This window comes from Anolis carolinensis, unplaced genomic scaffold, assembly GCF_035594765.1.
Source record: "Anolis carolinensis isolate JA03-04 unplaced genomic scaffold, rAnoCar3.1.pri scaffold_15, whole genome shotgun sequence".
Classification (NCBI taxonomy): Eukaryota; Metazoa; Chordata; class Lepidosauria; order Squamata; family Dactyloidae; genus Anolis; species Anolis carolinensis.
This window is the reverse complement of record NW_026943826.1, coordinates 8,370,848-8,385,162: the sequence shown is the minus strand read 5'-3', so window position 1 is coordinate 8,385,162 and position 14,315 is coordinate 8,370,848. Positions and strand designations below refer to the sequence as shown.

The following is a 14,315-nucleotide window of genomic DNA, read 5'->3' as shown; positions in this document are numbered from 1 at the left end:
AGCATCCCCTTTGGAAATGCAAGCTCTGGCTTAGCCATCGCGCAAAACCCCAGCTCCCGTGTTGAAAAAGACTTTGTTTTTGCAATGTTTTCATTCCTATGTCGACGCGTGCCAATTTATTTATGCTCATTTTAACCTTATTTTGTGTTTCCGAAGTTTTGCACTATAACGGGATGGGGGATACTAGCAATACAAGCCAGTGTATAAAATAAAAAACTTGAAGAAATGTTTTCTTTCTTGAATAACCAAGATCAAACGCTCTCCTTCCTTCTTTTGCCACCACCGCTCAAGTAAGAAGCTTTGAAATGGTTAAACAGAAGCTCTCTGAAGCTTGAGGTGCTCTTACTGCCTATTACAGGGAAAACCAGCTGACTCCAAATCCATCCGGTTTATTATATTCAGCTGAGTCCCTGGAAATGGAATCTCTTCCAAAAAGCAAACCAGAGAGACGATCAAGGAGTTGACTTGCCTTTTATACATTTTCAGACAAAGAACATGCTTCTACATACATCTCGTCATTAGTACGTCACTTCACATGCTTACATACATGGGCATAAATATGCACAATCAGCATTTTCCTATCTAAGTACTCTTAAAAGCGAGTAGCAAGTCACAGACACCAAAAAGAGAGATCCATCAAGAGGCCACTCTTGGCCTGTCAAGCTGTACTAGGAACCAATTCACACTGGAATGTATAGAAAATAGGCTCCCCTTCTCCCAGCTTGTCCTGTCAGCTTGTGCATCCCTAAAATCTAACACAGAGAGAGTCTGATTTTTCTACATTTCACTGCTTCTAATGTGCATACAATATATGTCTAAAAATCCATATTTTTCAGTTCCTCATCAAAGCTTTATGTGCTCTTACTGCCTATTATAGGGAAACCAGCTGATTCCTAATCCATCCAAAACACAGAGTTTCATCTATGCTGACGATCGTGCCATCACCGCTCAAGTAAGAAGCTTTGAAATGGTTAAACAGAAGCTCTCTGAAGCTTTAGGTGATCTTACTGACTATTACAGGGAAACCAGCTCATTCCTAATCCATCCAAAACACAGACACAGAGTTTCATCTATGCTGACGATCGGGCCATCACTGCTCAAGCAGGGAGCTTTGAAATGATTGAACAAAAGCTCTCTGAAGCTTTAGGTGATCTTACTGACTATTACAGAGAAACCAGCTGATTCCAAATCCATCCAAAACACAGACACAGAGTTTCATCTATGCTGCTGATCGTGCCATCACCGCTCAAGTAGGAAGCTTTGAAATGGTTGAACAGAAGCTCTATGAAGCTTTAGGTCAGGGGTCCCCTAACTTTTTAAACAGGGGGCCAGTTCACGATCCTTCGGACCATTGGAGGGCCGAACTATAGTTGGCCACCGAGCAATTAATAATAATAATAATAATAATAATAATAACAACAACAAAAATAATAATAAAAAAGAGGATTGGAAGAGACCCTTTGGGCCATTGAGTCCAATCCCTTTCTGCCTTTGTGCACCGAAAGCACAAACAAAGCACCCCTGACAGATGGCCACCCAGAATCAATGTTAATAATAATAATAATAATAATAATAATAATAATACAGTAATAATAGAGAGGGTTAGAAGAGACCCTTTGTGCCATTTAGTCCAACCCCCTTCTGCCTTTGTGCACCAAGAGCACTAGCAAAGCATCCCTGACAGATGGCCACCCAGCCTCAATGTTAATAATAATAATAATAATAATAATAATAATAATAATAATAATAATAATTCAAGTACCACCTCCCAAATCGCACAGACAGACTACAAACAGAGGCACAACTATGTGGCCCAAATGATTCATTGGAACTTATGCCTCAAGTACCACCTCCCAGCAGCAAAGAACTGGTGGGATCACAAACCTGCAAAAGTATTGGAAAATGAGCACGCAAAGATACTGTGGGACTTCCAAATCCAGACTGACAAAGTTCTGGAACACAACACACCAGACATCACAGTTGTGGAAAAGAACAAGGTTTGGATCATTGATGTCACTATCCCAGGTGACAATCACATTGACGAAAAACAACAGGAAAAACTCAGCCGCTCTCAGGACCTCAAGATTGAACTGCAAAGACTCTGGCAGAAACCAGTGCAGGTGGTCCCGGTGGTGATGGGCACATTGGGTGCTGTGCCAAAAGATCTCAGCCGGCATTTGGAAACAATAGACATTGACAAAATCACGATCTGCCAACTGCAAAAGGCCACCCTACTGGGATCTGCACGCATCATCCGAAAATACATCACACAGTCCTAGACACTTGGGAAGTGTTCGACTTGTGATTTTGTGATACGAAATCCAGCATATCTATCTTGTTTGCTGTGTCATACAATATTATAATAAAAATAGAGTAAAATACAGTAGAGTCTCACTTATCCAACATAAACGGGCCGGCAGAACGTTGGATTAGTGAATATGTTGGATAATAAGGAGAGATTAAGAAAACACCTATTAAACATCAAAATAGGTTTTGATTTTACAAATTAAGCATCAAAACATCATGTTCTACAACAAATCTGAAAGAAAAAGTAGTTCAATATGCAGTAATGTTATGTTGTAAATACTGTATTTACGAATTTAGCACCAAAAAATCATGATATATTGAAAACATTGACTACAAAAATGCCTTGGATAATCCAGAACGTTGGATAAGCGAGTCTTGGATAAGTGAGACTCTACTGTATTAATAATAATAAAAAATAGAGTAAAATAAATGTAATTCAGTAGTAGCAACAATAACAGAGAAAAATAATAAATGTATTTTTTTTTTCGTGTCAGGAGCAACCGGAGTTGCTTCTGGAGTGAGAGAATTGGCCGTCTGCAAGGACGTTGCCCAGGGGACGCCCGGATGTTTTTGATGTTTTTATCGTCCTTGTGGGAGGCTTCTCTCATATCCCCGCATGGAGCTGGAGCTGATAGAGGGAGCTCATCCACACTCTCCCCAGGTGGGATTCGAACCTGGCAGCTTTTAGGTCAGCAATCCAACCTTCAAGTCACTTAGTCCACTACGCCATCTGGGGCTCCTAATAAATGTAATAATACCAATAATAATAGAGAAAAATAATAAATGTAATAATACCAACAATAATAGATAAAAATAATAAATGTAATAATACCAACAATAATAGAGAAAAATAATAAATGTACCATATCTATCCTCCAGACTGTTTGCTATTTTATGTCTCTGCTCCCCGTGGTTTTATTCTTATCTTTTTCTCACCCCAGGTTTTAACTGAGTGTTCATGCGGCCCGCCCTGTTATATTGCTTTTTTGATTTTGTGTTGTACTGTACATGATTATTTTTGTATTGTTATAATTGTATTATGATATGTTGTTTTTATATTTTGCTATATTGTATTGTTCTGGGCATGGCCCCATGTAAGCCGCCCCGAGTCCCCGTTGGGGAGATGGTGGCGGGATATAAATAAAGTTTTATTATTATTATTATTATTATTATTATTATTATTGACACAACAACGTTGTATGACACAGCAAACAAGATAGATATGCTGGGTTTCGTTTCACAAAACCACAAGTCGAACACTTCCCAAGTGTCTAGGACTGTGTGATGTATTTTCGGATGATGTGCGCAGATCCCAGCAGGGTGGCCTTTTGCAGTTGGCAGATTGTGATTTTGTCAATGTCTATTGTTTCCAAATGCCGGCTGAGATCTTTTGGCACGGCACCCAGTGTGCCCATCACCACCGGGACCACCTGCACTGGTTTCTGCCAGAGTCTTTGAAGTTCAATCTTGAGGTCCTGATAGCGGCTGAGTTTTTCCTGTTGTTTTTCGTCAATGCGACTGTCACCTGGGATAGTGACATCAATGATCCAAACCTTGTTCTTTTCCACAACTGTGATGTCTGGTGTATTGTGTTCCAGAACTTTGTCAGTCTGGATTCGGAAGTCCCACAGTATCTTTGCGTGTTCATTTTCCAATACTTTTGCAGGTTTGTGATCCCACCAGTTCTTTGCTGCTGGGAGGTGGTCCTTGAGGCATAAGTTCCAATGGATCATTTGGGCCACATAGTTGTGCCTCTGTTTGTAGTCTGTCTGTGCAATTTTCTTACAGCAGCTGAGGATATAATCAATGGTTTCGTCGGTTTCCTTGCAGAGTCTGCATTTTGGGTCATTAGCTGATTTTTCGATCTTGGCCTGAATTGCCTTTGTTCTGATGTCTTGCTCCTGGGCTGCAAGGATCAGGCCTTCTGTCTCCTTCTTCAGGGTCCCATTCGTGAGCCAGAGCCAGGTCTTCTCCTTATCAGCTTTTCCTTCAATTTTGTCAAGGAACTTTCCATGCAATGTTTTGTTGTGCCAGTTATTATTATTATTATTATTATTATTATTATTATTATTATTATATATTCTCGAGTATAAGCTGAACCAAATATAAGCCAACCAGGATTCTCACCCGAGTATAAGCCGAGGGGTGCTTTTTCAGTCTTAAAAAGAAGGCTGAAAAACTAGGCTTATACTCGAGTATATACAGTAAATAAAAAAAACAGCTTCCTAAGGTCTACAAATATACTCTCAGGAACACATTGAGATAATGATGACGGTCACCCTAGTTCTTGGAGCACTGACTTCATGCATTATACCAGGAGGGGGCGCCCTTATACTGCCCACAGGCTAATGGGGTTCAAAGAAATTCAAAACACAATGTAAAGACATCCTTATGTTGACAAAACACTTGTTTCAAAATATGACGGATGGTTTGCCTTGATTTACTGAGAGCCGCCTGCTATTACACAAGGGGAAATAGCGATGGGGAGACGGAGGCAAAATGAGGACAGTTTCCGCAAAGAACCCAAACTTGTTCATTTGAATAGAAACCATGAAAATGAACACAATACATAAAGCAACACACACAAAAATTAAATTTCCCTATGATACCTGAAATGTACCTGTTAGGCATTACAAATGTGAAACTGAATAAAAATCAGGATAAAATGCTCTTCCTTATAGGGACAGCCGCAAGACTTGTTCTAGCTAAAGTTTGGAAGCAAAAAAATACAGTACTTATAACATAATAAAAATTATTATTTTTTTAAAAATGAACACAATCCAGCTACTAGTATTTAAAAAAACTCTAGAATCAGAACAGCAAATAAAGAACAACACTCAGCAAACAGGGGAATTCCAGACAGGAAACAATCAGGGCCAGCTAACACCTCCCGACAAAGGATTCCCCCAGGCAGCAAGACTTTGACGCTGCAAGGCTATTCGATGCTAATCAAGGTGACCAACGGCAACATTCACACTTGCCTCCAACAGACAAGAGTTCTTTCTCCCACCCGGGACATTATTCCACAGGTATATAAACCCCACTTGCCTAGTTTCCGACAGACCTCACAACCTCTGAGGATGCCTGCCATAGATGTGGGTGAAACGTCAGGAGAGAATGCTTCTGAAACAAGGCCATACAACCCTGAAAAGTCACAGCAACCTGGTGATTCTGGCCATGAAAGCCTTCAACAACATGTTGAAATATATGTAGTTTACTTTACTCTTACTTGTGGAAGAATTACCGTATATATCCGAGTATAAGCCGACCCGAATATAAGCCGAGGCACCTAATTTTACCACAAAAAACTGGGAAAACATTGACTCCAGTATAAGGACCAAGGCAGTGACATCTCCGGCCCATCCTCTGTTCGGATAACAGCCAGCATGCTAATGACTTACCGTATATACTCGAGTATAAGCCGACCCGAATATAAGCCGAGGCACCTAATTTTACCACAAAAAAACTGGGAAAACATTGACTCCAGTATAAGCCGAGGGTGGTAAATTTCAGAAATAAAAACAGATACCAATAAAATTACATTGAGGCATCCGTAGGTTAAATGTTTTTGAATATTTACATAAAGCTCAAATTTAAGACAAGACTGTCCAATTCTGATCAAATCATGATTCTCATCTTCTTCAATTTATTATTTTTCTCTATTATTGTTGCTACTATTACATTTTATTTTAGTCTATTATTATTAAAAGGATACATAAGCACATTTACATCTTCTTCAATGTAAATGTGCTTATGTATCCTTTTAATAATAATAGAATAAAATAATACATGTCATAATAATAATAATAATAATAATAATAATAATAATAATAATAAATATAGGAAAATAAAACATGTAGTAATAAATAGAATAAAATAATAAATATAATAATATCAGAGTGAAATAATAAAAGTATTATTAATAATAGAGTAAAATAATAAATATAATGATAATAATAAGATCAGTGAAATAATAAATGTATTATTATTATTATTAATAATAATAATAATAATAATAGAGTAAAATAAATGTAATAGTAGCAACAATAATAGAGAAAAATAATAAATGTAATAATACCAATAATAATAGAGAAAACTAATAAATGTACCATATATTCCCGAATATAGGCTGACCCAAATATAAGCCAACCAGGACCCTCACCCGAGTATAAGGGGGCTTTTTCAGTCTTAAAAAAAGGGCTGAAAAACTAGGCTTATACTCGAGTATATACAGTATGTGAAACACCAAAGTTTGCACCCCAATTCCTACTAGAAGATTAACGTGCTTAAATACATAATATTAGAATATATACGTATATATGTGGGATCAGGCCATGCTGCTTTCTTTTTCTATTAATAATTAATAATTTCTATTAATAACCATGAGTTGCATACTGTTTTCCCAAGAATATAGCCTGTTGACTACCAACACTCTTTTTAAAAAAAATCAGAATTAAATAAGTAGCATGTCATTAGAAAAACACCGCTGAGGATTTGGAGAACAAACCCTATGAGGAGCGGCTTAAAGAGCTGGGCATCCTTCTTGGAATTCAGCAGCATGTCAAGCAATTACCTTCTCAATGATTCTTGGGAGTCCCGTCCCAGGGTGGCTAGTTTGCAGAAGCAAGGCATGACGGGATATTCCTTAGTTCCAAGGGATGTTCAACTCATTTCCGCAGCAGATGATTCAGAATTCTCCTCGGAAGGGAGACTCCAGGAAACATACCATGTTAGTCTGCAAAAACAAGGAGGCGAGATTCACTTTTGGGCTTTCGAGGCTCTGCGAGGAATATTCTATAAGCAAGAAGCTCTTTACACGGTCAGCTGAGAAAGGAAGAGGTGAGCATCTATATAAATCGAAGACGGCAGAGCGGAGAATAAATAAAGTTACTTTTGAAAAGTTTCTAAGCCCAAGAATCTCAATCATTCCAGAGAGGTTTTTGTTTTTGTTCTGCCAGTCAAAAGATGTTTTGCCACAACTTGGAAAACAATAATAATAATAACAAAAAATCAGTACAAGAAAACCGCACTACAAACTAGAGCTGACAGCTGGCACCACAAAACCTTGCATGGAAAGTTCCTTGACAAAACTGAAGGAAAAGCTGATAAGGAGAAGACCTGGCTCTGGCTCACGAATGGGACCCTGAAGAAGGAGGCAGAAGGCCTGGTCCTTGCAGCCCAGGAGCAAGACATCAGGGCAAAGGTAATTATTAATAATAATAATAATAATAATAATAATAATAATAATAATAATAGAAGACCTGGCTCTGGCTCACGAATGGGACCCTGAAGAAGGAGACAGAAGGCCTGATCCTTGCAGCCCAGGAGCAAGACATCAGGACAAAGGCAATTAATAATAATAATAATAATAATAATAATAATAATAATAATAATAATAGAAGACCTGGCTCTGGCTCACGAATGGGACCCTGAAGAAGGAGACAGAAGGCCTGATCCTTGCAGCCCAGGAGCAAGACATCAGGACAAAGGCAATTCAGGCCAAGATCGAAAAATCAGCTGATGACCCAAAATGCAGACTGTGCAAGGAAACCGACGAAACCATTGATCACATCCTCAGCTGCTGTAAGAAAATCGCACAGACAGACTACAAACAGAGGCGCAACTATGTGGCCCAAATGATTCATTGGAACTTATGCCTCAAGTACCACCTCCCTGCAATAAAGAACTGGTGGGATCACAAACCTGTAAAACTATTGGAAAATGAGCACGCAAAGATACTGTGGGACTTCCGAATCCAGACTGACAAAGTTCTGGAACGCAACACACCAGACATCACAGTTGTGGAAAAGAAAAAGGTTTGGATCATTGATGTTGCCATCCCAGGTGACAGTCGCATTGACGAAAAACAACAGGAAAAACTCAGCCGCTATCAGGACCTCAAGATTGAACTTCAAAGACTCTGGCAGAAACCAGTGCAGGTGGTCCCGGTGGTGATCGGCACACTGGGTGCCGTGCCAAAAGATCTCAGCCGGTATTTGGAAACAATAGACATTGACAAAATCACGATCTACCAACTGCAAAAGGCCACCCTACTGGGATCTGCGCGCATCATCCGAAAATACATCACACAGTCCTAGACACTTGGGAAGTGTTTGACTTGTGATTTTGTGATACGAAATCCAGCATATCTATCTTGTTTGCTGTGTCATATAATAATAATAATAATAATAATAATAATAATAATAATAATAATAATAATAATAATACATCACACAGTCCTAGACACTTGGGAAGTGTTCGACTTGTGATTTTGTGATACGAAATCCAGCATATCTGTCTTGTTTGTTGTGTCATACAATAATAATAATAATAATATAATAATAATAATAATAATAATAATAATAATCCTAGACACTTGGAAAGTGTCAGACGTGTGATCCAATTCAACAGCCAGCAGAGTGTCTGCTGTGGACTCATCTTGTTGTGTTTCAAATAATAATAATAATAATAATAATAATAATAATAATAATAATAATAATAATGGGGGCCCCGATGGCACAGAGTGTTAAAGCGCTAAGCTGCTGAACGTGCGGACCAAAAGGTCGCAGGTTCAAATCCGGGGAGCGGAGTGAGCTCCCGCTGTTAGCCCCAGCTTCTGCCAACCTAGCAGTTAGAAGACATACAAATGTGAGTAGATTAATAGGTACCGCGCTCCATGCAGTCATGCCAGCCACACGACCTTGGAGTTATTATATTATTATTATTATTATTATTAATATTAATATTATTATTACAGTAGAGTCTCAATTATCCAAGACTCACTTATCCAAGCCTCTGGATTATCGAAGGCATTTTTGTAGTCAATGTTTTCAATATATCGTGATATTTTGGTGCTAAATTCATAAATACAGTAATTACTACATAGCATTACTGCGTATTGAACTACTTTTTCTGCCAAATTTGTTGTCTAACATGATGTTTTGTTGCTTAATTTGTAAAATCATAACCTAATTTGATGTTTAATAGGCTTTTCCTTAATCCCTCCTTATTATCCAAGATATTTGCTTATCCAAGCTTCTGCCGGCCCGTTTAGCTTGGATAAGTGAGACTCTACTGTATTATTATTATTATTATTATTATTATTATTATTATTATTATTAATAGGGAAGGTAACGGTGCTCCAGGCAGTCATGCCAGCCACATGACCTTGGAGTTATTATTATTATTATTATTAATAGGTAAAGGTCAAGGTTTTCCTCTGACGTTAGGTCTAGTTGTGTGCGACTTTGAAGGTTGGTGCGCATCTCCATTTCCAAGTCGAAGAGCCAGCGTTGTCCATAGACACCTCCAAGGTCATGTGGCCACTGGCGTTACTGCATGGAGCGCTATTACATTCCCGCTGGAGCAGTACCTATTGATCTACTCACACTCGGGGGGTTGGGGCTCATCTCCATTTCTAAGCCAAAGAGCCAGCGTTGTCCATAGACACCTCCAAGGTCATGTGGCCACTGGCATGACTGCATGGAGCGCTATTACATTCCCACTGGAGCAGTACCTATTGATCTACTCACACTCGGGGGGTTGGGGCTCATCTCCATTTCCAAGTCGAAGAGCCAGCGTTGTCCATAGACACCTCCAAGGTCATGTGGCCACTGGCGTTACTGCATGGAGCGCTATTACATTCCCGCTGGAGCAGTACCTATTGATCTACTCACACTCGGGGGGTTGGGGCTCATCTCCATTTCTAAGCCAAAGAGCCAGTGTTGTCCATAGACACCTCCAAGGTCATGTGGCCACTGGTGTGACTGCATGGAGCACTATTACATTCCCGCCGGAGCAGTACCTATTGATCTACTCGCATTTGCATGTTTTCGAACTGCTAGGTTGGCAGAAGCTGATCTTACTACTTTGTTGTTCCAGAATCCCCAGGAGAACGTGAAAAAGGCCTCTGAGAGTTGCATTTCCGCTCCAAGCTCTGCATTGTCCAGCTCAACAGATTTTGGGTCAAAAGGAGAGAAAAAAAATCCACAAAAGAAGAAGTAAGGGGAAAGAGGAGCACAGGCAGTGAAAGATGTGGGCATCTGGACCCCTTCCTTCCCAAATTCTTTAAATAAAGCAAGAGGATTGCACCATAGCTTAATTCGAAAGCACTCTTGCGTTTGGCAAAGTTTTGTTGCTTAAAATAAGTACAGTATTTTATTTTCAAAGCACAAAGTAACAATGAGATGTAGAAACATAAACCTTAACTCACATACATCATTTCGTATTAGTATTATTATTATTGACACAAAGACATAGTATGACACAGCAAACGAGATGTATATACTGGATTTCGTATCACAAAATCACAAGTCGGGCACTTTCCAAGTGTTTAGGACTGTGCGATTTATTATTATTATTATTATTATTATTATTATTATTATTATTATTATTATTATTGTATGGCACAGCAAACAAGATAGATATGCTGGATTTCGTATCACAAAATCACAAGTCGGGCACTTTCCAAGTGTTTAGGACTGTGCGATTTATTATTATTATTATTATTATTATTATTATTATTATTATTATTATTATTATTGTATGGCACAGCAAACAAGATAGATATGCTGGATTTCGTATCACAAAATCACAAGTCGGGCACTTTCCAAGTGTTTAGGACTGTGCGATTTATTATTATTATTATTATTATTATTGTATGGCACAGCAAACAAGATAGATATGCTGGATTTCGTATCACAAAATCACAAGTCGGGCACTTTCCAAGTGTTTTGCGATTTATTATTATTATTATTATTATTATTATTATTATTATTATTATTATTGTATGGCACAGCAAACAAGATAGATATGCTGGATTTCGTATCACAAAATCACAAGTCGGGCACTTTCCAAGTGTTTAGGACTGTGCGATTTATTATTATTATTATTATTATTATTGTATGGCACAGCAAACAAGATAGATATGCTGGATTTCGTATCACAAAATCACAAGTCGGGCACTTTCCAAGTGTTTTGCGATTTATTATTATTATTATTATTATTATTATTATTATTATTATTATTATTATTATTGTATGGCACAGCAAACAAGATAGATATGCTGGATTTCGTATCACAAAATCACAAGTCGGGCACTTTCCAAGTGTTTAGGACTGTGCGATTTATTATTATTATTATTATTATTATTGTATGGCACAGCAAACAAGATAGATATGCTGGATTTCGTATCACAAAATCACAAGTCGGGCACTTTCCAAGTGTTTTGCGATTTATTATTATTATTATTATTATTATTATTATTATTATTATTATTATTGTATGGCACAGCAAACAAGATAGATATGCTGGATTTCGTATCACAAAATCACAAGTCGGGCACTTTCCAAGTGTTTAGGACTGTGCGATTTATTATTATTATTATTATTATTATTATTGTATGGCACAGCAAACAAGATAGATATGCTGGATTTCGTATCACAAAATCACAAGTCGGGCACTTTCCAAGTGTTTTGCGATTTATTATTATTATTATTATTATTATTATTATTATTATTATTATTGTATGGCACAGCAAACAAGATAGATATGCTGGATTTCGTATCACAAAATCACAAGTCGGGCACTTTCCAAGTGTTTAGGACTGTGCGATTTATTATTATTATTATTATTATTATTGTATGGCACAGCAAACAAGATAGATATGCTGGATTTCGTATCACAAAATCACAAGTCGGGCACTTTCCAAGTGTTTAGGACTGTGCGATTTATTATTATTATTATTATTATTATTATTATTATTATTATTATTATTATTATTATTATTGTATGGCACAGCAAACAAGATAGATATGCTGGATTTCGTATCACAAAATCACAAGTCGGGCACTTTCCAAGTGTTTAGGACTGTGCGATTTATTATTATTATTATTATTATTATTATTATTATTATTATTATTATTATTATTATTGTATGGCACAGCAAACAAGATAGATATGCTGGATTTCGTATCACAAAATCACAAGTCGGGCACTTTCCAAGTGTTTAGGACTGTGCGATTTATTATTATTATTATTATTATTATTGTATGGCACAGCAAACAAGATAGATATGCTGGATTTCGTATCACAAAATCACAAGTCGGGCACTTTCCAAGTGTTTTGCGATTTATTATTATTATTATTATTATTATTATTATTATTATTATTATTATTATTGTATGGCACAGCAAACAAGATAGATATGCTGGATTTCGTATCACAAAATCACAAGTCGGGCACTTTCCAAGTGTTTAGGACTGTGCGATTTATTATTATTATTATTATTATTATTGTATGGCACAGCAAACAAGATAGATATGCTGGATTTCGTATCACAAAATCACAAGTCGGGCACTTTCCAAGTGTTTTGCGATTTATTATTATTATTATTATTATTATTATTATTATTATTATTATTATTATTATTGTATGGCACAGCAAACAAGATAGATATGCTGGATTTCGTATCACAAAATCACAAGTCGGGCACTTTCCAAGTGTTTAGGACTGTGCGATTTATTATTATTATTATTATTATTATTATTATTATTATTATTATTATTATTATTGTATGGCACAGCAAACAAGATAGATATGCTGGATTTCGTATCACAAAATCACAAGTCGAACACTTCCCAAGTGTCTAGGACTGTGTGATTTATTATTATTATTATTATTATTATTATTATTATTATTATTATTATTGTATGGCACAGCAAACAAGATAGATATGCTGGATTTCGTATCACAAAATCACAAGTCGGGCACTTTCCAAGTGTTTAGGACTGTGTGATTATTATTATTATTATTATTATTATTATTATTATTATTATTTTAGTATGTCACAGCAAACAAGATAGATATGCTGGATTTCGTTTCATAAAATCACAAGTCGAACACTTCCCAAGTGTCTAGGACTGTGTGATGTATTTTAATAATAATATTTTAATAATAATGTATTATTATTATTATTATTATTATTATTATTATTATTATTATTATTATTATTTAAAGGAGACTCACAATCCATTGCAGGTTACTCATTTCAGAAAGGGCATCCACCCATTTAATATGCTTCAGTCTATGTTGCATCAACTCCAAGTAGTAATTATACCCTTTTAGACGCAGGATGTCAGCACACTTTTCACCTGCCTTCCCATTTCTTCTGCTGCTTTTTAAATGTCCCGGTTTCTCTCCTCCCTCTTTCTCCCTTAGTGCCCAGCTTTCCCTAATGGCTGCAAATGGATTTCAAATTCCAAAAAAATGCTTAGCTCACCAAGGATACTGATCTGTAAGTTTTGTATTATCATATGTATAGGGTTAGTGTATCGGGAGCCCCCAGTGACGCAGCAGGTTAAACAGCTGAGCTGTTGAACTTGCTGACCGAAAGGTTGCTGGTTCAAATCCGGGGGAATGAGATGAGCGCACACTGTTAGCCCCAGCTTCTGCCAGCCTAGCAGTTTGAAAACATGCAAATGTGGGTAGATCAATAGAGAGAATTGGCCATCTGCAGGGACGTTGCCCAGGGGACATTAACCGGATGTTTTTGATGTTTTGACCATCCTTGTGGGAGGCTTCTCTCATGTCCCTGCATGGGGAGCTGGAGCTGACAGAGGGAGCTCACCTACTCTCCCTGGATGCAAACCGCCGACCTGTCAGTCAGCAGTTCTGCCGGCACAAAGGGTTTTGACCATCCTTGTGGGAGGCTTCTCTCACGTCCCCGCATGGAGCTGGAGCTGACAGAGGGAGCTCACCTGCTCTCCTTAGATTCAAATTGCCAACCTGTCAGTCAGCAGTTCTGCCGGCACATCCTTGTGGGAGGCTTCTCTCATGTTCTGGTTCTGGAGCTGACAGAGGGAGCTCATCCGTGCTCTCCCCAGGTTAGATTTGAACCGGCAACCTTCAGGTCAGCAACCCAAACTTCAAGTCGTCAGTCCTGCCAGCACAAGTGTTTAACCCTCTGCTGTGCCTATGGGAGATGGTGGTGAGGTATAAATAAAGTTTAT

General features: G+C 37.7%; 1 long non-coding RNA gene across 1 annotated transcript in view; it reads right to left on the bottom strand.

Moving 5' to 3' along the window:
• Nucleotides 1–6,873: 6,873 nt before the first annotated feature.
• Nucleotides 6,874–14,315, bottom strand: part of LOC134294474 (uncharacterized) — a 70,409-nt gene continuing 62,967 nt past the window's right edge. Inside the window, exon 3 of the long non-coding RNA XR_010001362.1 lies at nt 6,874–7,042. This is a non-coding gene — a long non-coding RNA (uncharacterized LOC134294474). The remainder of the gene's footprint in view (nt 7,043–14,315) is intronic.